Source organism: Engystomops pustulosus, chromosome 11, assembly GCF_040894005.1.
Source record: "Engystomops pustulosus chromosome 11, aEngPut4.maternal, whole genome shotgun sequence".
Taxonomy (NCBI): domain Eukaryota; kingdom Metazoa; phylum Chordata; class Amphibia; order Anura; family Leptodactylidae; genus Engystomops; species Engystomops pustulosus.
Window position 1 is genome coordinate 8,034,522 of NC_092421.1, and position 24,717 is coordinate 8,059,238.

Genomic DNA, 24,717 nt, shown 5'->3' on the forward strand with positions numbered 1-24,717 from the left:
GAGCCGTGCATGTGATGTAGTGTGCGTGTAGCAGAGCCGTGCATGTGATGTAGTGTGCGTGTAGCAGAGCCGTGCATGTGATGTAGTGTGCGTGTAGCAGAGCCGTGCATGTGATGTAGTGTGCGTGTAGCAGAGCCCTGCATGTGATGTAGTGTGCGTGTAGCAGAGCCGTGCATGTGATGTAGTGTGCGTGTAGCAGAGCCGTGCATGTGATGTAGTGTGCGTGTAGCAGAGCCGTGCATGTGATGTAGTGTGCGTGTAGCAGAGCCGTGCATGTGATGTAGTGTGCGTGTAGCAGAGCCGTGCATGTGATGTAGTGTGCGTGTAGCAGAGCCGTGCATGTAATGTAGTGTGCGTGTAGCAGAGGACTTCTATTCCCCTAGGTGTAGAGAATGTCCTCTGTCTATGGTGATGGTAGAACCTCCTCTCCTCTAGGTGTAGAGGATGCCCCCTGTCTATGGTGATGGTAGAACCTCCTCTCCTCTAGGTGTAGAGGATGCCCCCTGTCTATGGTGATGGCAGAACCTCCTCTCCTCTAGGTGTAGAGGATGCCCCCTGTCTATGGTGATGGTAGAACCTCCTCTCCTCTAGGTGTAGAGGATGCCCTCTGTCTATGGTGATGGTAGAGCCTCCTCTCCTCTAGGTGTAGAGGATGTCCCCTGTCTATGGTGATGGTAGAACCTCCTCTCCTCTAGGTGTAGAGGATGTCCCCTGTCTATGGTGATGGTAGAACCTCCTCTCCTCTAGGTGTAGAGGATGCCTCCTGTCTATGGTGATGGTAGAACCTCCTCTCCTCTAGGTGTAGAGGATGCCCCCTGTCTATGGTGATGGTATAACCTCCTCTCCTCTAGGTGTAGAGGATGCCCCCTGTCTATGGTGATGGTAGAACCTCCTCTCCTCTAGGTGTAGAGGATGCCCCCTGTCTATGGTGATGGTAGAACCGCCTCTCCTCTAGGTGTAGAGGATGTCCCCTGTCTATGGTGATGGTAGAACCTCCTCTCCTCTAGGTGTAGAGGATGCCCCCTGTCTATGGTGATGGTAGAATCTCCTCTAGGTGTAGAGGATGCCCCCTGTCTATAGTGATGGTAGAACCTCCTCTCCTCTAGGTGTAGAGGATGCCCCCTGTCTATGGTGATGGTAGAACCTCCTCTCCTCTAGGTGTAGAGGATGTCCCCTGTCTATGGTGATGGTAGAACCTCCTCTCCTCTAGGTGTAGAGGATGCCCCCTGTCTATGGTGATGGTAGAACCTCCTCTCCTCTAGGTGTAGAGGATGTCCCCTGTCTATGGTGATGGTAGAACCTCCTCTCCTCTAGGTGTAGAGGATGCCCCTGTCTATAGTGATGGTAGAACCTCCTCTCCTCTAGGTGTAGAGGATGTCCCCTGTCTATGGTGATGGTAGGACCTCCTCTCCTCTAGGTCTAGAGGATGTTCCCTGTCTATGGTGATGGTAGAATCTCCTCTCCTCTAGGTGTAGAGGATGCCCCCTGTCTATGGTGATGGTAGAACCTCCTCTCCTCTAGGTGTAGAGGATGCCCCCTGTCTATGGTGATGGTAGAACCTCCTCTCCTCTAGGTGTAGAGGATGCCCCCTGTCTATGGTGATGGTAGCACCTCCTCTCCTCTAGGTGTAGAGGATGCCCCTGTCTATGGTGATGGTAGAACCTCCTCTCCTCTAGGTGTAGAGGATGCCCCCTGTCTATGGTGATGGTAGCACCTCCTCTCCTCTAGGTGTAGAGGATGCCCCCTGTCTATGGTGACGGTAGAACCCCCTCTCCTCTAGGTGTAGAGGATGCCCCCTGTCTATGGTGATGGTAGAACCTCCTCTCCTCTAGGTGTAGAGGATGCCCCTGCCTATGGTGATGGTAGAACCTCCTCTCCTCTAGGTGTAGAGGATGCCCCCTGTCTATGGTGATGGTAGAACCTCCTCTCCTCTAGGTGTAGAGGATGCCCCTGCCTATGGTGATGGTAGAACCTCCTCTCCTCTAGGTGTAGGGGATGCCCCCTGTCTATGGTGATGGTAGGACCTCCTCTCCTCTAGGTGTAGAGGATGCCCCTGTCTATGGTGATGGTAGAACCTCCTCTAGGTGTAGAGGATGTCCCCTGTCTATGGTGATGGTAGAGCCTCCTCTCCTCTAGGTGTAGAGGATGCCCCTGTCTATGGTGATGATAGAACCTCCTCTCTTCTAGGTGTAGAGGATGCCCCCTGTCTATGGTGATGGTAGAACCTCCTCTCCTCTAGGTGTAGAGGATGCCCCCTGTCTATGGTGATGGTAGAACCTCCTCTCCTCTAGGTGTAGAGGATTCCCCCTGTCTATGGTGATGGTAGAACCTCCTCTCCTCTAGGTGTAGAGGATGCCCCCTGTCTATGGTGATGGTAGAACCTCCTCTCCTCTAGGTGTAGAGGATGCCCCCTGTCTATGGTGATGGTAGAATCTCCTCTCCTCTAGGTGTAGAGGATGCCCCCTGTCTATGGTGATGATAGAACCTCCTCTCTTCTAGGTGTAGAGGATGCCCCCTGTCTATGGTGATGGTAGAACCTCCTCTCCTCTAGGTGTAGAGGATGCCCCCTGTCTATGGTGATGGTAGAGCCTCCTCTCCTCTAGGTGTAGAGGATGTTCCCTGTCTATGGTGATGGTAGAACCTACTCTCCTCTAGGTGTAGAGGATGCCCCCTGTCTATGGTGATGGTAGAACCTCCTCTCCTCTAGGTGTAGAGGATGCCCCCTGTCTATGGTGATGGTAGAACCTCCTCTCCTCTAGGTGTAGAGGATGCCCCCTGTCTATGGTGATGGTAGAACCTCCTCTCTTCTAGGTGTAGAGGATGTCCCCTGTCTATGGTGATGGTAGAACCCCCTCTCCTCTAGGCGTAGAGGATGCCCCCTGTCTATGGTGATGGTAGAACCTGCTCTCCTCTAGGTGTAGAGGATGCCTCCTGTCTATGGTGATGGTAGAACCCCCTCTCCTCTAGGCGTAGAGGATGCCCCTTGTCTATGGTGATGGTAGAACCCCCTCTCCTCTAGGCGTAGATGATGCCCCCTGTCTATGGTGATGGTAGAACCCCCTCTCCTCTAGGCGTAGAGGATGCCCCCTGTCTATGGTGATGGTAGAACCGCCTCTCCTCTAGGTGTAGAGGATGTCCCCTGTCTATGGTGATGGTAGAACCTCCTCTCCTCTAGGTGTAGAGGATGCCCCCTGTCTACGGTGATGGTAGAACCTCCTCTCCTCTAGGTGTAGAGGATGCCCCCTGTCTATGGTGATGGTAGAACCCCCTCTCCTCTAGGTGTAGAGGATGTCCCCTGTCTATGGTGATGGTAGAACCCCCTCTCCTCTAGGCGTAGAGGATGCCCCCTGTCTATGGTGATGGTAGAACCTGCTCTCCTCTAGGTGTAGAGGATGCCTCCTGTCTATGGTGATGGTAGAACCTCCTTTCCTCTAGGTGTAGAGGATGCCCCGGTCTATGGTGATGGTAGAACCTCCTCTCCTCTAGGTGTAGAGGATGCCCCCTGTCTATGGTGATGGTAGAACCTCCTCTTCTCTAGGTGTAGAGGATGCCCCCTGTCTATGGTGATGGTAGAACCTCCCCTCTTCTAGGTGTAGAGGATGCCCCCTGTCTATGGTGATGTTAGATCCTCCCCTCCTCTAGGTGTAGAGGATGCCCCCTGTCTATGGTGATGGTAGAACCTCCTCTTCTCTAGGTGTAGAGGATGCCCCCCTGTCTATGGTGATGGTAGAACCTCCCCTCCTCTAGGTGTAGAGGATGCCCCCTGTCTATGGTGATGGTAGAACCTCCTCTTCTCTATGTGTAGAGGATGCCCCCTGTCTATGGTGATGGTAGAACCTCCTCTCCTCTAGGTGTAGAGGATGCCCCTGTCTATGGTGATGGTAGAACCCCCTCTCCTCTAGGTGTAGAGGATGCCCCCTGTTTATGGTGATGGTAGAACCTCCTCTCCTCTAGGTGTAGAGGATGTCCCCTGTCTATGGTGATGGTAGAACCTCCTCTTCTCTATGTGTAGAGGATGCCCCCTGTCTATGGTGATGGTAGAACCTCCTCTCCTCTAGGTGTAGAGGATGCCCCCTGTCTATGGTGATGGTAGAATCTCCTCTCCTCTAGGTGTAGAGGATGCCCCCTGTCTATAGTGATGGTAGAACCTCCTCTCCTCTAGGTGTAGAGGATGCCCCCTGTCTATGGTGATGGTAGAACCTCCTCTCCTCTAGGTGTAGAGGATGTCCCCTGTCTATGGTGATGGTAGAACCTCCTCTCCTCTAGGTGTAGAGGATGCCCCCTGTCTATGGTGACGGTAGAACCCCCTCTCCTCTAGGTGTAGAGGATGCCCCCTGTCTATGGTGATGGTAGAACCTCCTCTCCTCTAGGTGTAGAGGATGCCCCTGCCTATGGTGATGGTAGAACCTCCTCTCCTCTAGGTGTAGAGGATGTCCCCTGTCTATGGTGATGGTAGAACCTCCTCTCCTCTAGGTGTAGAGGATGCCCCCTGTCTATGGTGATGGTAGAACCTCCTCTCCTCTAGGTGTAGAGGATGCCCCTGCCTATGGTGATGGTAGAACCTCCTCTCCTCTAGGTGTAGGGGATGCCCCCTGTCTATGGTGATGGTAGGACCTCCTCTCCTCTAGGTGTAGAGGATGCCCCTGTCTATGGTGATGGTAGAACCTCCTCTAGGTGTAGAGGATGTCCCCTGTCTATGGTGATGGTAGAGCCTCCTCTCCTCTAGGTGTAGAGGATGCCCCTGTCTATGGTGATGATAGAACCTCCTCTCTTCTAGGTGTAGAGGATGCCCCCTGTCTATGGTGATGGTAGAACCTCCTCTCCTCTAGGTGTAGAGGATGCCCCCTGTCTATGGTGATGGTAGAACCTCCTCTCCTCTAGGTGTAGAGGATTCCCCCTGTCTATGGTGATGGTAGAACCTCCTCTCCTCTAGGTGTAGAGGATGCCCCCTGTCTATGGTGATGGTAGAACCTCCTCTCCTCTAGGTGTAGAGGATGCCCCCTGTCTATGGTGATGGTAGAATCTCCTCTCCTCTAGGTGTAGAGGATGCCCCCTGTCTATGGTGATGATAGAACCTCCTCTCTTCTAGGTGTAGAGGATGCCCCCTGTCTATGGTGATGGTAGAACCTACTCTCCTCTAGGTGTAAAGGATGCCCCCTGTCTATGGTGATGGTAGAGCCTCCTCTCCTCTAGGTGTAGAGGATGTTCCCTGTCTATGGTGATGGTAGAACCTACTCTCCTCTAGGTGTAGAGGATGCCCCCTGTCTATGGTGATGGTAGAACCTCCTCTCCTCTAGGTGTAGAGGATGCCCCCTGTCTATGGTGATGGTAGAACCTCCTCTCCTCTAGGTGTAGAGGATGCCCCCTGTCTATGGTGATGGTAGAACCTCCTCTCCTCTAGGTGTAGAGGATGTCCCCTGTCTATGGTGATGGTAGAACCCCCTCTCCTCTAGGTGTAGAGGATGTCCCCTGTCTATGGTGATGGTAGAACCCCCTCTCCTCTAGGTGTAGAGGATGTCCCCTGTCTATGGTGATGGTAGAACCCCCTCTCCTCTAGGCGTAGAGGATGCCCCCTGTCTATGGTGATGGTAGAACCTGCTCTCCTCTAGGTGTAGAGGATGCCTCCTGTCTATGGTGATGGTAGAACCCCCTCTCCTCTAGGCGTAGAGGATGCCCCTTGTCTATGGTGATGGTAGAACCCCCTCTCCTCTAGGCGTAGATGATGCCCCCTGTCTATGGTGATGGTAGAACCCCCTCTCCTCTAGGCGTAGAGGATGCCCCCTGTCTATGGTGATGGTAGAACCGCCTCTCCTCTAGGTGTAGAGGATGTCCCCTGTCTATGGTGATGGTAGAACCTCCTCTCCTCTAGGTGTAGAGGATGCCCCCTGTCTACGGTGATGGTAGAACCTCCTCTCCTCTAGGTGTAGAGGATGCCCCCTGTCTATGGTGATGGTAGAACCCCCTCTCCTCTAGGTGTAGAGGATGTCCCCTGTCTATGGTGATGGTAGAACCCCCTCTCCTCTAGGCGTAGAGGATGCCCCCTGTCTATGGTGATGGTAGAACCTGCTCTCCTCTAGGTGTAGAGGATGCCTCCTGTCTATGGTGATGGTAGAACCTCCTTTCCTCTAGGTGTAGAGGATGCCCCGGTCTATGGTGATGGTAGAACCTCCTCTCCTCTAGGTGTAGAGGATGCCCCCTGTCTATGGTGATGGTAGAACCTCCTCTTCTCTAGGTGTAGAGGATGCCCCCTGTCTATGGTGATGGTAGAACCTCCCCTCCTCTAGGTGTAGAGGATGCCCCCTGTCTATGGTGATGTTAGATCCTCCCCTCCTCTAGGTGTAGAGGATGCCCCCTGTCTATGGTGATGGTAGAACCTCCTCTTCTCTAGGTGTAGAGGATGCCCCCCTGTCTATGGTGATGGTAGAACCTCCCCTCCTCTAGGTGTAGAGGATGCCCCCTGTCTATGGTGATGGTAGAACCTCCTCTTCTCTATGTGTAGAGGATGCCCCCTGTCTATGGTGATGGTAGAACCTCCTCTCCTCTAGGTGTAGAGGATGCCCCTGTCTATGGTGATGGTAGAACCTCCTCTCCTCTAGGTGTAGAGGATGCCCCCTGTTTATGGTGATGGTAGAACCTCCTCTCCTCTAGGTGTAGAGGATGTCCCCTGTCTATGGTGATGGTAGAACCTCCTCTTCTCTATGTGTAGAGGATGCCCCCTGTCTATGGTGATGGTAGAACCTCCTCTCCTCTAGGTGTAGAGGATGCCCCCTGTCTATGGTGATGGTAGAATCTCCTCTCCTCTAGGTGTAGAGGATGCCCCCTGTCTATAGTGATGGTAGAACCTCCTCTCCTCTAGGTGTAGAGGATGCCCCCTGTCTATGGTGATGGTAGAACCTCCTCTCCTCTAGGTGTAGAGGATGTCCCCTGTCTATGGTGATGGTAGAACCTCCTCTCCTCTAGGTGTAGAGGATGCCCCCTGTCTATGGTGATGGTAGAACCTCCTCTCCTCTAGGTGTAGAGGATGTCCCCTGTCTATGGTGATGGTAGAACCTCCTCTCCTCTAGGTGTAGAGGATGCCCCTGTCTATAGTGATGGTAGAACCTCCTCTCCTCTAGGTGTAGAGGATGTCCCCTGTCTATGGTGATGGTAGGACCTCCTCTCCTCTAGGTGTAGAGGATGTTCCCTGTCTATGGTGATGGTAGAATCTCCTCTCCTCTAGGTGTAGAGGATGCCCCCTGTCTATGGTGATGGTAGAACCTCCTCTCCTCTAGGTGTAGAGGATGCCCCCTGTCTATGGTGATGGTAGAACCTCCTCTCCTCTAGGTGTAGAGGATGCCCCCTGTCTATGGTGATGGTAGCACCTCCTCTCCTCTAGGTGTAGAGGATGCCCCTGTCTATGGTGATGGTAGAACCTCCTCTCCTCTAGGTGTAGAGGATGCCCCCTGTCTATGGTGATGGTAGCACCTCCTCTCCTCTAGGTGTAGAGGATGCCCCCTGTCTATGGTGACGGTAGAACCCCCTCTCCTCTAGGTGTAGAGGATGCCCCCTGTCTATGGTGATGGTAGAACGTCCTCTCCTCTAGGTGTAGAGGATGCCCCTGCCTATGGTGATGGTAGAACCTCCTCTCCTCTAGGTGTAGAGGATGTCCCCTGTCTATGGTGATGGTAGAACCTCCTCTCCTCTAGGTGTAGAGGATGCCCCCTGTCTATGGTGATGGTAGAACCTCCTCTTCTCTATGTGTAGAGGATGCCCCCTGTCTATGGTGATGGTAGAACCTCCTCTCCTCTAGGTGTAGAGGATGCCCCTGTCTATGGTGATGGTAGAACCTCCTCTCCTCTAGGTGTAGAGGATGCCCCCTGTTTATGGTGATGGTAGAACCTCCTCTCCTCTAGGTGTAGAGGATGTCCCCTGTCTATGGTGATGGTAGAACCTCCTCTTCTCTATGTGTAGAGGATGCCCCCTGTCTATGGTGATGGTAGAACCTCCTCTTCTCTAGGTGTAGAGGATGCCCCCTGTCTATGGTGATGGTAGAACCTCCTCTTCTCTAGGTGTAGAGGATGCCCCCTGTCTATGGTGATGGTAGAACCTCCTCTCCTCTAGGTGTAGAGGATGCCCCCTGTCTATGGTGATGGTAGAACCTCCCCTCCTCTAGGTGTAGAGGATGCCCCCTGTCTATGGTGATGGTAGAACCTCCCCTCCTCTAGGTGTAGAGGATGCCCCCTGTCTATGGTGATGGTAGAACCTCCCCTCCTCTAGGTGTAGAGGATGCCCCCTGTCTATGGTGATGGTAGAACCTCCTCTCCTCTAGGTGTAGAGGATGCCCCCTGTCTATGGTGATGGTAGAATCTCCTCTCTTCTAGGTGTAGAGGATGCCCCCTGTCTATGGTGATGGTAGAACCTCCTCTCCTCTAGGTATAGAGGATGCCCCCTGTCTATGGTGATGGTAGAACCTCCTCTCCTCTAGGTATAGAGGATGCCCCCTGTCTATGGTGATGGTAGAGCAGCCTCTCCTCTAGGTGTAGAGGAAGCCCCCTGTCTATGGTGATGGTAGAGCGGCCTCTCCTCTAGGTGTAGAGCAGTGATGGCGAACCTTTTAGAGACTGAGTGCCCAAACTACAACAAAGACCTGCTTATTTATCGCAAAGTGCCAACACAGAAATTTAATTTGTGATTCATACTCCCTGCTCTGTCACAGTTTTTATTGATATCAGCACCTGAGGACACCAATAAAGCAGAAAATAGTCCCAGGTAGCACTGTCACTTTAAAATACCTGTGTGCACAGCAAGTCCTGGGCTGTCTGGGACTGCAGGAAGATACCTGGAGTCATCTCTGGGGATGGCCTGAGTGCCCACTGAAAGGGCTCTGAGTGCCACCTCTGGCACCAGTGCCATAGGTTAGCCATCACTGGTGTAGAGGATGCCCCCTGTCTATGGTGATGGTAGAACCTCCTCTCCTCTAGGTGTAGAGGATGCCCCCTGTCTATGGTGATGGTAGAATCTCCTCTCCTCTAGGTGTAGAGGATGCCCCCTGTCTATGGTGATGGTAGAACCTCCTCTCCTCTAGGTGTAGAGGATGCCCCCTGTCTATGGTGATGGTAGAACCTCCTCTCCTCTAGGTGTAGGGGATGCCCCCTGTCTATGGTGATGGTAGAACCTCCTCTCCTCTAGGTGTAGATGATGTCCCCTGTCTATGGTGATGGTAGAACCTCCTCTCCTCTAGGTGTAGGGGATGCCCCCTGTCTATGGTGATGGTAGAACCTCCTCTCCTCTAGGTGTAGAGGATGTTCCCTGTCTATGGTGATGGTAGAACCTCCTCTCCTCTAGGTGTAGAGGATGTCCCCTGTCTATGGTGATGGTAGAACCTCCTCTCCTCTAGGTGTAGAGGATGCCCCCTGTCTATGGTGATGGTAGAACCTCCTCTCCTCTAGGTGTAGAGGATGCCCCCTGTCTATGGTGATGGTAGAACCTCCTCTCCTCTAGGTGTAGAGGATGCCCCCTGTCTATGGTGATGGTAGAACCTCCTCTCCTCTAGGTGTAGAGGATGCCCCCTGTCTATGGTGATGGTAGAGCCTCCTCTCCTCTAGGTGTAGAGGATGCCCCCTGTCTATGGTGATGGTAGAACCTCCTCTCCTCTAGGTGTAGAGGATGCCCCCTGTCTATGGTGATGGTAGAACCGCCTCTCCTCTAGGTGTAGAGGATTCCCCTTGTTTATGGTGATGGTAGAACCTCCTCTCCTCTAGGTGTAGAGGATGGCCCCTGTCTATGGTAATGGTAGAATCTCCTCTCCTCTAGGTGTAGAGGATGCCCCCTGTCTATGGTGATGGTAGAACCTCCTCTCCTCTAGGTGTAGAGGATGCCCCCTGTCTATGGTAATGGTAGAACCTCCTCTCCTCTAGGTGTAGAGGATGCCCCCTGTCTATGGTGATGGTAGAACCTCCTCTCCTCTAGGTGTAGAGGATGCCCCCTGTCTATGGTGATGGTAGAACTCCCTCTCCTCTAGGTGTAGAGGATGTCCCCTGTCTATGGTGATGGTAGAACCTCTTCTCCTCTAGGTGTAGAGGATGCCCCCTGTCTATAGTGATGGTAGAACCTCCTCTCCTCTAGGTGTAGAGGATGCCCCCTGTCTATGGTGATGGTAGAACCTCCTCTCCTCTAGGTGTAGAGGATGCCCCCTGTCTATGGTGATGGTAGAACCTCCTCTCCTCTAGGTGTAGAGGATGCCCCCTGTCTATGGTGATGGTAGAACCTCTTCTCCTCTAGGTGTAGAGGATGCCCCCTGTCTATGGTGATGGTAGAACCTCCTCTCCTCTAGGTGTAGAGGATGTCCCCTGTCTATGGTGATGGTAGAACCTCCTCTCCTCTAGGTGTAGAGGATGTCCCCTGTCTATGGTGATGGTAGAATCTCCTCTCTAGGTGTAGAGGATGTCCCCTGTCTATGGTGATGGTAGAACCTCCTCTCCTCTAGGTGTAGAGGATGCCCCCTGTCTATGGTGATGGTAGAACCTCCTCTCCTCTACGTGTAGAGGATGTCCCCTGTCTATGGTGATGGTAGAATCTCCTCTCTAGGTGTAGAGGATGTCCCCTGTCTATGGTGATGGTGGAACCTCCTCTCCTCTAGGTGTAGAGGATGTCCCCTGTCTATGGTGATGGTAATATCTCCTCTCCTCTAGGTGTAGAGGATGCCCCCTGTCTATGGTGATGGTAGAACTCCCTCTCCTCTAGGTGTAGAGGATGTCCCCTGTCTATGGTGATGGTAGAACCTCCTCTCCTCTAGGTGTAGAGGATGCCCCCTGTCTATGGTGATGGTAGAACCTCCTCTCCTCTAGGTGTAGAGGATGCCCCCTGTCTATGGTGATGGTAGAACCGCCTCTCCTCTAGGTGTAGAGGATTCCCCTTGTCTATGGTGATGGTAGAACCTCCTCTCCTCTAGGTGTAGAGGATGCCCCCTGTCTATGGTGATGGTAGAACCTTCTCTCCTCTGGTGTAGAGGATGCCCCCTGTCTATGGTGATGGTAGAAGCTCCTCTCCTCTAGGTGTAGAGGATGCCCCCTGTCTATGGTGATGGTAGAAGCTCCTCTCCTCTAGGTGTAGAGGATGCCCCCTGTCTATGGTGATGGTAGAAGCTCCTCTCCTCTAGGTGTAGAGGATGCCCCCTGTCTATGGTGATGGTAGAACCTCCTCTCCTCTAGGTGTAGAGGATGCCCCCTGTCTATGGTGATGGTAGAACCTCCTCTCCTCTAGGTGTAGAAGATGACCCCTGTCTATGGTGATGGTAGCACCTCCTCTCCTCTAGGTGTAGAGGATGCCCCCTGTCTATGGTGATGGTAGAACCTACTCTCCTCTAGGTGTAGAGGATGCCCCCTGTCTATGGTGATGGTAGCACCTCCTCTCCTCTAGGTGTAGAGGATGCCCCCTGTCTATGGTGATGGTAGAACCCCCTCTCCTCTAGGTGTAGAGGATACCCCCTGTCTATGGTGATGGCAGAACCTCCTCTCCTCTAGGTGTAGAGGATTCCCCTGTCTATGGTGCTGGTATAACCTCCTCTCCTCTAGGTGTAGAGGATGTCCCCTGTCTATGGTGATGGTAGAACCTCCTCTTCTCTAGGTGTAGAGGATGCCCCTGTCTATGGTGATGGTAGAATCTCCTCTCCTCTAGGTGTACAGGATGCCCCCTGTCTATGGTGATGGTAGAACCTCCTCTCCTCTAGGTGTAGAGGATTCCCCTGTCTATGGTGCTGGTAGAACCTCCTCTCCTCTAGGTGTAGAGGATGTCCCCTGTCTATGGTGATGGTAGAACCTCCTCTCCTCTAGGTGTAGAGGATGGCCCCTGTCTATGGTGATGGTAGAACCTCCTCTCCTCTAGGTAAAGAGGATGGCCCCTGTCTATGGTGATGGTAGAACCTCCTCTCCTCTAGGTGTAGAGGATGCCCCCTGTCTATGGTGATGGTAGAACCGCCTCTCCTCTAGGTGTAGAGGATTCCCCTTGTCTATGGTGATGGTAGAACCTCCTCTCCTCTAGGTGTAGAGGATGCCCCCTGTCTATGGTGATGGTAGAACCTTCTCTCCTCTAGGTGTAGAGGATGCCCCCTGTCTATGGTGATGGTAGAACCTTCTCTCCTCTAGGTGTAGAGGATGCCCCCTGTCTATGGTGATGGTAGAACCTCCTCCCCTCTAGGTGTAGAGGATGTCCCCCGTCTATGGTGATGGTAGAACCTCCTCTCCTCCAGGTGTAGAAGATGACCCCTGTCTATGGTGATGGTAGAACCTCCTCCCCTCTAGGTGTAGAGGATGTCCCCTGTCTATGGTGATGGTAGAACCTCCTCTCCTCTAGGTGTAGAGGATGTCCCCTGTCTATGGTGATGGTAGAACCTCCTCTAGGTGTAGAGGATGTCCCCAGTCTATGGTGATGGTAGAGCCTCCCCTCCTCTAGGTGTAGAGGATGCCCCTGTCTATGGTGATGATAGAACCTCCTCTCTTCTAGGTGTAGAGGATGCCCCCTGTCTATGGTGATGGTAGAACCTCCTCTCCTCTAGGTGTAGAGGATGCCCCCTGTCTATGGTGATGGTAGAACCTCCTCTCCTCTAGGTGTAGAGGATTCCCCCTGTCTATGGTGATGGTAGAACCTCCTCTCCTCTAGGTGTAGAGGATGCCCCCTGTCTATGGTGATGGTAGAACCTCCTCTCCTCTAGGTGTAGAGGATGCCCCCTTTCTATGGTGATGTTAGATCCTCCCCTCCTCTAGGTGTAGAGGATGCCCCCTGTCTATGGTGATGGTAGAACCTCCTCTCCTCTAGGTGTAGAGGATGCCCCCTTTCTATGGTGATGGTAGAACCGCCTCTCCTCTAGGTGTAGAGGATTCCCCTTGTCTATGGTGATGGTAGAACCTCCTCTCCTCTAGGTGTAGAGGATGCCCCCTTTCTATGGTGATGGTAGAGCTCCCTCTCCTCTAGGTGTAGAGGATGCCCCCTGTCTATGGTGATGGTAGAACCTTCTCTCCTCTAGGTGTAGAGGATGCCCCCTGTCTATGGTGATGGTAGAACCTCCTCTCCTCTAGGTGTAGAGGATTCCCCTGTCTATGGTGCTGGTAGAACCTCCTCTCCTCTAGGTGTAGAGGATTCCCCTGTCTATGGTGCTGGTAGAACCTCCTCTTCTCTAGGTGTAGAGGATGTCCCCTTGTTATGGTAGGATTCAAGACATCCTCTTTTAGTGTGCGTTGGCTGCGTGTTTCTAATCAATAAGCATGTGTGCACATCATAAGAAATTAATTCAGACACATTTGCTGATTTAAATCTCACTCATGCGATCATGGCCATGGCAAATCTGCACTGCTAGAACTTTATTTGGTTTTACAAAACTATATAGAAATTATGGAAGAAGCAGAAGGGGCGGAGAATTCCCAGCTCGTGTAGTCTCTTGATTGGAGAACTTCCTTGCTGTTTCTTATTGACGTCAGGATTGAAGTCTTGTTGACATTCTTTAGCTTCAATTGTTTTCGTTATGATCACGATGCCAGCGCCATCTTATAATGAAGTCTCTGTTACAATGATTTTAGGAAAATAGAACAAGTAGAAATGACAGGATTTGATCTATCAGCAGGTTTACCTTAACAGTCCCCCCTAAATCCTGGAATTTCTCTCAGCTACTCTTAGTCTAGAAGGACCTATAGATCTGCCCATATGTGCTTCGCTCTCCTCTTCACCAGTTGGATGACAGCAGACCCCTGGTGGGTGCGCCCCCATTTAGTGGACTTTCACATATGGGAATCAAATCTCTACTCTACCTCTCCCTACTCCAGGGGGCTGCTTGATATGTTTCAGGGGTTAATCTTAGAGGGATATCTTAATTATGCAAATTTAGGTAACTTGAGTAAGGGGTCTTTGGCTTGTCTAACTACTGATACTCATGATACTAGGTCGACTTGATGAGGGGGGCCACATAACACATAATAAGTGACAAGAGCAAAATCACAATCCCCAATATCATCCGCACTTAAAGGAAACCCTTCCAATCCCCCAACTACAAAGTGAAGGATATAGCGTCCACTTCCGAGTTTCTCTTGGGTTCCCTGGACAGCCCTTCAATCTCTTCAAGTGCATGGGTAATGGATCCATAGGGGGCGATGTCATCCGGGATGTACTTGCAACAAGCCACTCCCACCATCTTACAGACTCCTCCCTTCTCAGCAAGGATCATGTCCAAAGCCATGCGGTTCTGGAAAGCATCTCGGATATAATTCACAAATCTCTGTTGATTACAATAAAAACAGTTACCCAACCAATATCTTTGCTCATAGCAATCTGGGGAATAATGGACTCTAGACCTGCCCATATCTGATTGTGGGCCTTGTACTCATCTGGGACCCCCCTTGGTGCTCCCACTGTATCCATATAAACGTTGTCATCTAGGCACTTCTCTCAGACCTCCAGTATCATTTGGGATTCTCCACCTTTTCTTTATGTGTCTGATCAACCTTATCCCTGGGGATCACGAGGAAGGAATGCACAAGTTTTATCACCGTACACTCACCTTCCCAGCCTCTAGGCCTGACCTGACTCTCCTATCCCCACAAATCCAGTACACATCAGACACTGCTAATACAGGGTTATCTGTGCTGTCAATGTTAAAGAAGGTCATTGTCGTGTTGCACCAACCGTAGGTAAAGTCTCCTACCCTGGGGGCATCCTGGTCACCCCTATAGTTACAGTGATAGTCATGGTTGGGGTGCCCCTGAGCATACAGTCAGTTAGAAGAGACCAGCTAGCAAGAAGAATAAGTAAGTTTGCAATAGAAAGCGTGGAAGCATGCTGACTTCCCTCTAGCTGCACAGACGTGGCACTGGTCAGCAGGACTTGGAAAGGACCATCGTAGCGAGGCTCCAGACTCTCTCCCTGGTGTCTCTTTACCACCATGTAGTCTCCAGGCTTCAGGTTATGCATCCTGAGGTCTCTGTCTGCATCTGAAAAAGGAATCAGAAACACTTTTGCTGACCTTTTTCAAGGCCTGGCTCAACTGTATGGCATGTTCCACCTGGGTTCCTGCCATCAATTATAGGATCTGTGGGTAGTAGGGGCCCTGTCTGGGTGCACAGCCAAAAAGTACTTCAAAAGGGGGACAATCCCATCTTTCTGTTAAGGGTGGTCCTAACTGAATAGGGGGCAGCAGGAAGGCACTCGCGCCATGGTTTCCCTGTTTCTTCCATGGCCTCTTGGATCTCTAACTTAGGAGTGCTGTTTAGTTTTTCAATCCCACCACTAACTTGGGAAGGGCAAGGGGTGTGCTGGGCCTGTTCTACACCCAGGAGGGACAAGGCTTTAGGTTTTTACCTGTCCAGTGAAGTGGGTTCTGAGACCGGACTCTATGGTCTCCGGAAGTCCAAACCTGCAGAAAAATCTCACTCACCAACTTCTTGGCTGCAGCTCTGGCAGTAGCCTTGGTCATGGGAGAAGCTTCTGGCCACCCTGGAAAGAGATCAATGCACACAAGCACGTATTCCTACGCACCACTTTTTGGTAGCTGGATAAAATCCATCTGCAGTCTCTGGAAGGGATACAGCAGCTTGGGTGTCACCTTCTGTGGGGTCTTTTCCACCTTACCCGGGTTGTGGCGGGCACAGACTATACAGGCTTTCACTAGTCTAGTGACAGGGGTAGTAACGCCCGGGCAAACCACTTATGGTTTATGAGCACTAGCATGGCCATTTTGGATATGTGTGTGTGTCCGTGGGATACTTGACTTACTTTCGGGTGCAGGGCTCCTGGCAGGCACACCCTCTCTCCCAGCATCCAGGTCCCATCGGCATCTGGGCTCCAGCTTTCCTCCACACTTCCTTCACTTCTGATGACACTTGGGTCACCAGGGACTGGAACACCTGTGGATCAAACTTTTAGCTCAGAACTCAGCGCTGAGACTTCAGGACAGTCTCCGGGCTCCATCTGTGCAGCTGCCTTCGCCATCCCGTCGGCCACATACTTGCCCTTGGCTTGTGGAGTTACCAAATTGTGTGTGCTTTTACTTTTATTATCCCCACCTCTTGTGAAAGTAAGAGAGCATCCATGAGCTCTTTAACCAGCGTGCCATGCTTAAAGGGGTTCCCTGCAGAGGTGAGGAAATCTCTAGCCTTCCATATGGGTTCATAGTCGTGTTTAGACCCCAGAACTATACCTTGAGTATAGATGTTCGCCCCTTTTACCTTACACCAGCTGTAGCGCTTCCCTGAGTGCCGTCACTTCACCTCCTGCGCTGACCTGTGTGGAGGGAGTGGTTCTGCTTGTACTACCTCATGTGCGCCACTGACCACTGTATATCCAGTGTAGAACCGTCTGTCTTCTCCTGCAGACCTGGAGCCATCTATGAGAAAAAACTCAACATCTGCGTTACTCACCCTTCTCTCCCCCCTCTCTGAATCCTGGAAGACTGGTGATAGAACGAAGGATTCAGAGCTGTGCACCTTATCAGTGTATCCTGGGGCATCAGGAGTGCACACTGGAGTCTGAGCTGTCTGGCCTTGGCTCACATGCTTGGGCTGTACTTGGGTGAGGACACTGTGCAAGGTATGTGGGGTTTGCACTGCATCTGAATGATCTAGGGTCTAGGATCAGCTCACTGGCCCTGGTGAGCAGATTGCTGGCTGCAGCTACTGACACATGAGGGGCCCCCCTCACGACTGAGTCTAACCGGGCCTAATAGTGGGCCACTGGGGAGGCCACCACGTTCCTGGGCTAGGACACCTGTGGCTTATATACTCCGTGCAAAATAAAAGGTCTGGTTCCGTGGCATGTGCCTAGGGCCGGGGCAGACAGGATTTGCCAGCTTAAGGCTATGGAATGCATCAACTGCCTCCTGACTAAGGGCAAATGGGGAAGAGGCAATGCAGTCAGAAAGGGGCAGCATTGGGCTGGAGGCAGCAGACCTTATCCCAGGCTGCAGGAGCTGGCCAGTCCTAGAAACATGTGAAGAGGCTTAGGGCCTCAGGGCAGGGGCACATTCTGGACTGCCAGCTTTCTTCCCTCTGTCAGGTATCTGCCTGTGGCTGAGAAGCAGTGGCCTAGGAAGACCACCTTCTCCTGGCAGTACCGGAGTTTGTCTCTGGGAACTTTGTAACCCTTCTGGAACAGAAAACACATAAGGTCAATAAATGCATCCTAGCAAACAAAAACAGTAGGTCCTCCGCATACTGAAAAGGAGAACATCCAGTAAGGGGCCAGTCTGCCAGTCTACTCCCTGTAGGGCCGTGGGGTATTGGCTGGGTGAGTTTTACCCCCCCTTGTGGGAATCTACATCAGGTATACTGGAATACTAAACTGGTAAAGGCAAATAGGTACTGGCAATCTTCATGTAGGGGCGCAGAGAGGAAAACATTTGCCAAATCAATAACAGTGAATAATATGTCACTCTCAGGGACTGCTGCCAGTTTGGGCTAGGGACCACTGGGCTTCAGAGTCTTTTCTTGACCGGGAATGGGCTAAAATCATCATCGGACTAGCAGGGGAGAGTTCTACAATGAAAGGCGAAAACTCTGTCTGGGGGGGCGTTCAGGAGGGGGACTGTTCTCGCTGACATCCTTGTCCGTAACCACCCCCCTTGTCTTGCCCTGTGGGGGCCGTCTCCGCCACTCACTACAGTAATGTCTCCTCCCCGCAAAACCCACTTGGGTTGGTCGGTTGAGACTTCCGGAGATGTTGTCAGTCTCACTTCGGCGTGGTCTGTGAAACATCCTCTATTCCCTCTGTATGTCAATGTCAGAGTCCCTCCACCACATCTCCAGTCCAGTGTTCTGCGCTTCCTATAAAGTTCTGGCCAGACTCCAACGTCTCAATAAAATCCAGGTACACTTAAGATGGTTTTTAATCAAAAGGGAACAAAAGTCAGTCATAGGCTCTGTAATACAGTTGGGGGGCTCATTCTTGCTTAGTCTGTTCATGGGGTACACAGGAGGACATCACATCATACTGTATTCTTCTTCCACAACCAAATAAATTCCTTCAAGTCTTTTTTAGATTGTCAGGGAGAAGTCTAAATGCAGCGATCTGCCCCCTTCTGTAAACAACTTCAGCTTACTGTAGCGTCAAGGTCAGAACAGAACACAAAGTGATAACACAGCTCAGACAGAGCCCAAGATTTTTGGAGAACTTCAGCGTCAAGGCCATGTACATGTCTTCACAAAACAAAACGCAGCTCCAACAGCCCCCACCGTTTTGTTAACCCCTTAAACTCCAGAAAGCAGGTACCAGAGACATTGCAACACTTTTTATAGTAATTTTTCTCTAATTGTCGGGATCAATAAATTTGAATAATACTCAAACAACCTCCATCCCTCACTCCAAGACCCCTAGCAGACGCCCCAAGCATGGTCAGCTGTTATCCTCCAAAGCCCCACAACAGCTTTTATGGCTTCCAACAGCAATCAACTTATTGGGACTTGGGAATATAACTTAAAATGGCCGCCACTGAAAAATAAACTGACTTAAGATGGCCGCCACTGAAGAATGGTAGGGCGTGTCATCTTCTCTAACCACCAGATACAGGGGTGGAGTCTGGATTACAGGGGCCATTTTTCACTCCAAGGAAAATATAATAATATCTCTTTTTCTCAAATTCTTTCCACATCAAAAGCTTTGAAATGTCCCTTATCGCCTGTCTCTTTCTTAAACGGCACTCTGAAGGATCCCTGTCACTCTGTCCTGGTCCGTCCGTCAGTCAGAGTCTCTAAGTGTCTGTTTGCAAAGTTTTCTCACTTGTACAATCATCAGATCCTCTAACACATCCCAAAACTCTCAAACCTTCACTATTACTTTTCTTTCCAGCACATGCTACCAGCCCTTATGTCCCATTATATCAACTTTGCACTTTTCCATCAGTCCTACTTAACTCTACCGCCTTCTGTCTACTTACATCAAGCCAATCTTCTGTCTACCTACATTTTTCCCTTCTTTGCACTGAACTATCGCTAGCGCACCAGTGGTTCCCTCTGGGAGGACGTCCTTTCTATTCCGAAACCGCAGCATAATTTGTCCGAGACCCTTACCGTGCAGCTGCTCACGGCTTAAGGGTTGACCTTCAAGCTCCCCGATCACCAGTTATAGAGACTTAACTCACTGCGTGTCGGTTAGAGGTTTATCAGAAGGTCTGACCTTCAAGCTCCCCGATCACCAGTTATAGAGACTTAGCTCACTGCGTGTCGGTTAGAGGTTTATCAGAAGGTCCCCGCTTAACGATCTCCCTTTTTCTCCTAATTCCTGTCAAATCCCCAGACACCCGTTCTTTACCCGTTCTCCTATTCTGGCGGCCTATGTTTGGCGGGCAAACATCCGTCCTTTTTCTCCTTATTCTGGCGGCCTATGTCTGTGTGCAGACATCCGTCCTTTTTCTCCTAATTCTAACGGCCATATGTCTGATCTTCACTGCGGCTTCGCTATACTCCTCTCTATATGAACTTCGAACGTCCCCCCCCCTCCCTTTCTGTTCTGGCTCAGCAAAGCGCATACACACAGCAGCCAAGGCACTTCTCATACAGAGCTATATAACAATTCAGACCCCGATGCAGGACACCAGGTGGCTATACATATTTACCCTCCAATCCCAGCTGTCTACAGCCACAGGTATCACCACTCCCCGAGTCACAGGCAAGTCACAGGTTAACATATGTTATCTGAAACTTACCGTGATCGTGGGCTGATCAGACCCAGTCGGGAAGTGGTGACCCCGAGGCTGCAAACGGTGCTGGAACGAGGGGGCGTCCTGGTCATCCTGATCGCGAAATCTCAGCAGTGCCTCCAATGTTATGGTAGGATTCAAGACATCCTCTTTTAGTGTGCGTTGGCTGCGTGTTTCTAATCAATAAGCATGTGTGCACATCATAAGAAATTAATTCAGACACATTTGCTGATTTAAATCTCACTCATGCGATCATGGCCATGGCAAATCTGCACTGCTAGAACTTTATTTGGTTTCACAAAACTATATAGAAATTATGGAAGAAGCAGAAGGGGCGGAGAATTCCCAGCTCGTGTAGTCTCTTGATTGGAGAACTTCCTTGCTGTTTCTTATTGACGTCAGGATTGAAGTCTTGTTGACATTCTTTAGCTTCAATTGTTTTCGTTATGATCACGATGCCGGCGCCATCTTATAATGAAGTCTCTGTTACAATGATTTTAGGAAAATAGAACAAGTAGAAATGACAGGATTTGATCTATCAGCAGGTTTACCTTAACACCCTGTCTATGGTGATGGTAGAATCTCCTCTCCTCTAGGTGTAGAGGATGCCTCCTGTCTATGGTGATGGTAGAATCTCCTCTCCTCTAGGTGTAGAGGATGCCCCCTGTCTATGGTGATGGTAGAACCTCCTCTCCTCTAGGTGTAGAGGATGCCCCCTGTCTATGGTGATGGTAGAACCTCCTCTCCTCTAGGTGTAGAGGATGCCCCCTGTCTATGGTGATGGTAGAACCTCCTCTCCTCTAGGTGTAGAGGATGCCCCTGTCTATGGTGATGGTAGATCCTCCCCTCCTCTAGGTGTAGAGGATGCCCCCTGTCTATGGTGATGGTAGAACCTCCTCTCCTCTAGGTGTAGAGGATGCCCCCTGTCTATGGTGATGGTAGAACCTCCTCTCCTCTAGGTGTAGAGGATTCCCCTGTCTATGGTGCTGGTAGAACCTCCTCTCCTCTAGGTGTAGAGGATGCCTCCTGTCTATGGTGATGGTAGAACCTCCTCTCCTCTAGGTGTAGAGGATGCCCCTGTCTATGGTGCTGATAGAACCTCCTCTCCTCTAGGTGTACAGGATGCCCCTGTCTATGGTGCTGGTAGAACCTCCTCTCCTCTAGGTGTAGAGGATGCCCCTGTCTATGGTGATGGTAGAACCTCCTCTTCTCTAGGTGTAGAGGATGCTTCTGTCTATGGTGATGGTAGAATCTCCTCTCCTCTAGGTGTAGAGGATGCCCCCTGTCTATGGTGATGGTAGAACCTCCTCTCCTCTAGGTGTAGAGGATGCCCCCTGTCTATGGTGATGGTAGAACGTCCTCTCCTCTAGGTGTAGAGGATGTCCCCTGTCTATGGTGATGGTAGAACCTCCTCTCCACTAGGTGTAGTGGATGCCCCCTGTCTATGGTGATGGTAGAACCTCCTCTCCTCCAGGTGTAGAGGATGCCCCCTGTCTATGGTGATGGTAGAACCTCCTCTTCTCTAGGTGTAGAGGATGCCCCCTGTCTATGCTGATGGTAGAACCTCCTCTCCTCTAGGTGTAGAGGATGCCCCCTGTCTATGGTGATGGTAGAACCTCCTCTCCTCTAGGTGTAGAGGATGCCCCCTGTCTATGGTGATGTTAGATCCTCCCCTCCTCTAGGTGTAGAGGATGCCCCCTGTCTATGGTGATGGTAGAACCTCCTCTCCTCTAGGTGTAGAGGATGCCCCCTTTCTATGGTGATGGTAGAACCGCCTCTCCTCTAGGTGTAGAGGATTCCCCTTGTCTATGGTGATGGTAGAACCTCCTCTCCTCTAGGTGTAGAGGATGCCCCTGTCTATGGTGATGGTAGAACCTCCTCTCCTCTAGGTGTAGAGGATGCCCCCTGTCTATGGTGATGGTAGAACCTCCTCTCCTCTAGGTGTAGAGGATGCCCCTGTCTATGGTGATGGTAGAACCTCCTCTCCTCTAGGTGTAGAGGATGCCCCCTGTCTATGGTGATGGTAGAACCTCCTCTCCTCTAGGTGTACAGGATGCCCCTGTCTATGGTGCTGGTAGAACCTCCTCTCCTCTAGGTGTAGAGGATGCCCCTGTCTATGGTGATGGTAGAACCTCCTCTCCTCTAGGTGTAGAGGATGCCCCCTGTCTATGGTGATGGTAGAACCTCCTCTCCTCTAGGTGTAGAGGATGCCCCTGTCTATGGTGATGGTAGATCCTCCCCTCCTCTAGGTGTAGAGGATGCCCCCTGTCTATGGTGATGGTAGAACCTCCTCTCCTCTAGGTGTAGAGGATGCCCCCTGTCTATGGTGATGGTAGAACCTCCTCTCCTCTAGGTGTAGAGGATTCCCCTGTCTATGGTGCTGGTAGAACCTCCTCTCCTCTAGGTGTAGAGGATGCCCCTGTCTATGGTGCTGATAGAACCTCCTCTCCTCTAGGTGTACAGGATGCCCCTGTCTATGGTGCTGGTAGAACCTCCTCTCCTCTAGGTGTAGAGGATGCCCCTGTCTATGGTGATGGTAGAACCTCCTCTTCTCTAGGTGTAGAGGATGCTTCTGTCTATGGTGATGGTAGAATCTCCTCTCCTCTAGGTGTAGAGGATGCCCCCTGTCTATGGTGATGGTAGAACCTCCTCTCCTCTAGGTGTAGAGGATGCCCCCTGTCTATGGTGATGGTAGAACGTCCTCTCCTCTAGGTGTAGAGGATGTCCCCTGTCTATGGTGATGGTAGAACCTCCTCTCCACTAGGTGTAGTGGATGCCCCCTGTCTATGGTGATGGTAGAACCTCCTCTCCTCCAGGTGTAGAGGATGCCCCCTGTCTATGGTGATGGTAGAACCTCCTCTTCTCTAGGTGTAGAGGATGCCCCCTGTCTATGCTGATGGTAGAACCTCCTCTCCTCTAGGTGTAGAGGATGCCCCCTGTCTATGCTGATGGTAGAACCTCCTCTTCTCTAGGTGTAGAGGATGCCCCCTGTCTATGCTGATGGTAGAACCTCCTCTCCTCTAGGTGTAGAGGATGCCCCCTGTCTATGGTGATGGTAGAATCTCCTCTCCTCCAGGTGTAGAGGATGCCCCCTGTCAATGGTGATGGTAGAACCTCCTCTCCTCTAGGTGTAGAGGATGCCCCCTGTCTATGCTGATGGTAGAACCTCCTCTCCTCTAGGTGTAGAGGATGCCCTCTGTCTATGGTGATGGGGGAACCTCCTCTCCTCTAGGTGTAGAGGATGCCCCCTGTCTATGGTGATGGTAGAACCTCCTCTTCTTTGGGTGATGCATTACTTGGCTTTTGACTTGAGCATGGGGCTTCCGCTCCGTATACAGGTGATCACCATGATGTAACTTATTTGTGCTCATTTACCAAAAACTGAAGCCCAGAATTACCTGTACTCCAGGTAAGTTATCTTTTGGTATCATGAACACTGGCTGCAGTCTGTATGGTCACAACTACGGACATATTCCCTCTTGTGTAGGGAACCTTACTGTATGATATTACAGCATGCTATTCCTGCCTGGAGAGCAGTACGTACATTATGTCAGCACCTTTCTCCGCCAGGTTGATATGAAGCAGCTCTAGAGCCGGTTACGAGATGCCCCTATACTATGCCAGTATACAGACATTGACATTGTGCCAGATCAAGCAGCCCTTTTACATTTGTCGTAATCAGTAGAGATGAGCGGGCCCCATGGTCAGGTTTGGGTTCGGCCGCCCGACCTGGACACATTCTAGCAAACAGACGTTACTAGGAACTAGCCATGGCTACGGTTGGCCAGAGGGACACTGGATCAGAACGATCAGCCCAAACATCTGTTCCAATCATCTGTAATTGTCTGTTTTAGAAGACGACTGAGATCTCTTAGTAGTAGAAACCTAAATACTTACCTGTTGTCAGACCCATGATGCAACTGTGTAGTGCTCCTTGGTCATCCGTTTCTAAAGAGCTGGTGGGAGCATATAGCAGAAAGACAGGAACCCTTCACACGACCAAGGAGATGTCATGTCCTTAGACTGGTAGTCAAGGGCTCAAACTATGTAGGAAGTAATATGGAGACGATCTGGACTGGGCTGAGAGCATTCTGCAAGAAAAACAGTGTAAAGGCTCATTCACACCAGTGCTAAACGGTTTGGTGCCTGTGTGTCCTCAAGGTATGAGGTCCAATCACGCACTGAGGACAGTAGGACCTGAAGTATAGCTTACGGCCTGAGCCATGTGTATGAGCATGTTGAGACACATGGGGCATGGTGCTAGCCATTAAACAATACTCACAGAGAGGGGAGGAGGAATGAATACGGAGAGACATAGGCCACAGACCCCAATCAAGACCAGAACTTTGCAGCAAAGTCCTAGATGTTCCAGCTCTGAAAGAACTAAGAATTAGAGATGGAGCCCACCGAGGAGAAATGTGTTAAATAATGAATATAAGACATATAATAAAATCGAAAAAGTTCAGCTCACCTTCCTTGATTGGACCCCACGGACTTCGGGTCTTAGATGCAATTCCAAACGAAAGAAGATTATCCAACGTCTCAGGGGGGTATGATCATAAAATCTTGCTTTTATTAAGGTTCCAAATAATACAAATTCTTCAGGCAAGGTACACAACCTCTTACATCATGGTATGTAGGAAATGACCATGAGTAAGCTCATCTGAGCGAAACCATGATGTAAGAGGTTGTGTACCTTGCCTGAAGAATTTGTATTATTTGGAACCTTAATAAAAGCAAGATTTTATGATCATACCCCCCTGAGACGCTGGATAATCTTCTTTCGTTTGGAATTGCATATACGACATATAATGGTAAGCAATAGTGTAACTCCTGTTGTACACACACAAGAACAGGGCTGGGGAGCCGGAGACCGACACCAACTCCAAAAATATATAATAAATTGTTACAATTAGTTCACGGCTGTATGTGCCAAATATTTTTTTTTTTTTTAGTAGTATTTGGAGAAATAATGTAATGTCCTATAGATGTCTGATCTAATCCTGTTCTAACACTGGAGGCTTTAGTTGACATGCCCCATGTATGTGGGAGTTGGAGGTTTGGCT

The 24,717-nt window shown here is 50.9% G+C and overlaps 1 long non-coding RNA gene across 1 annotated transcript; it reads right to left on the reverse strand.

Annotated features, from left to right (window-relative positions):
• Positions 1–13,185: 13,185 nt before the first annotated feature.
• On the reverse strand, positions 13,186–24,186 carry LOC140106174 (uncharacterized). The gene is made up of 3 exons (XR_011850710.1): positions 23,934–24,186; positions 23,549–23,742; positions 13,186–20,134 (listed from the first exon to the last, which is right to left on the reverse strand). It is a non-coding gene; the product is annotated as an uncharacterized lncRNA (long non-coding RNA).
• Positions 24,187–24,717: the final 531 nt, after the last annotated feature.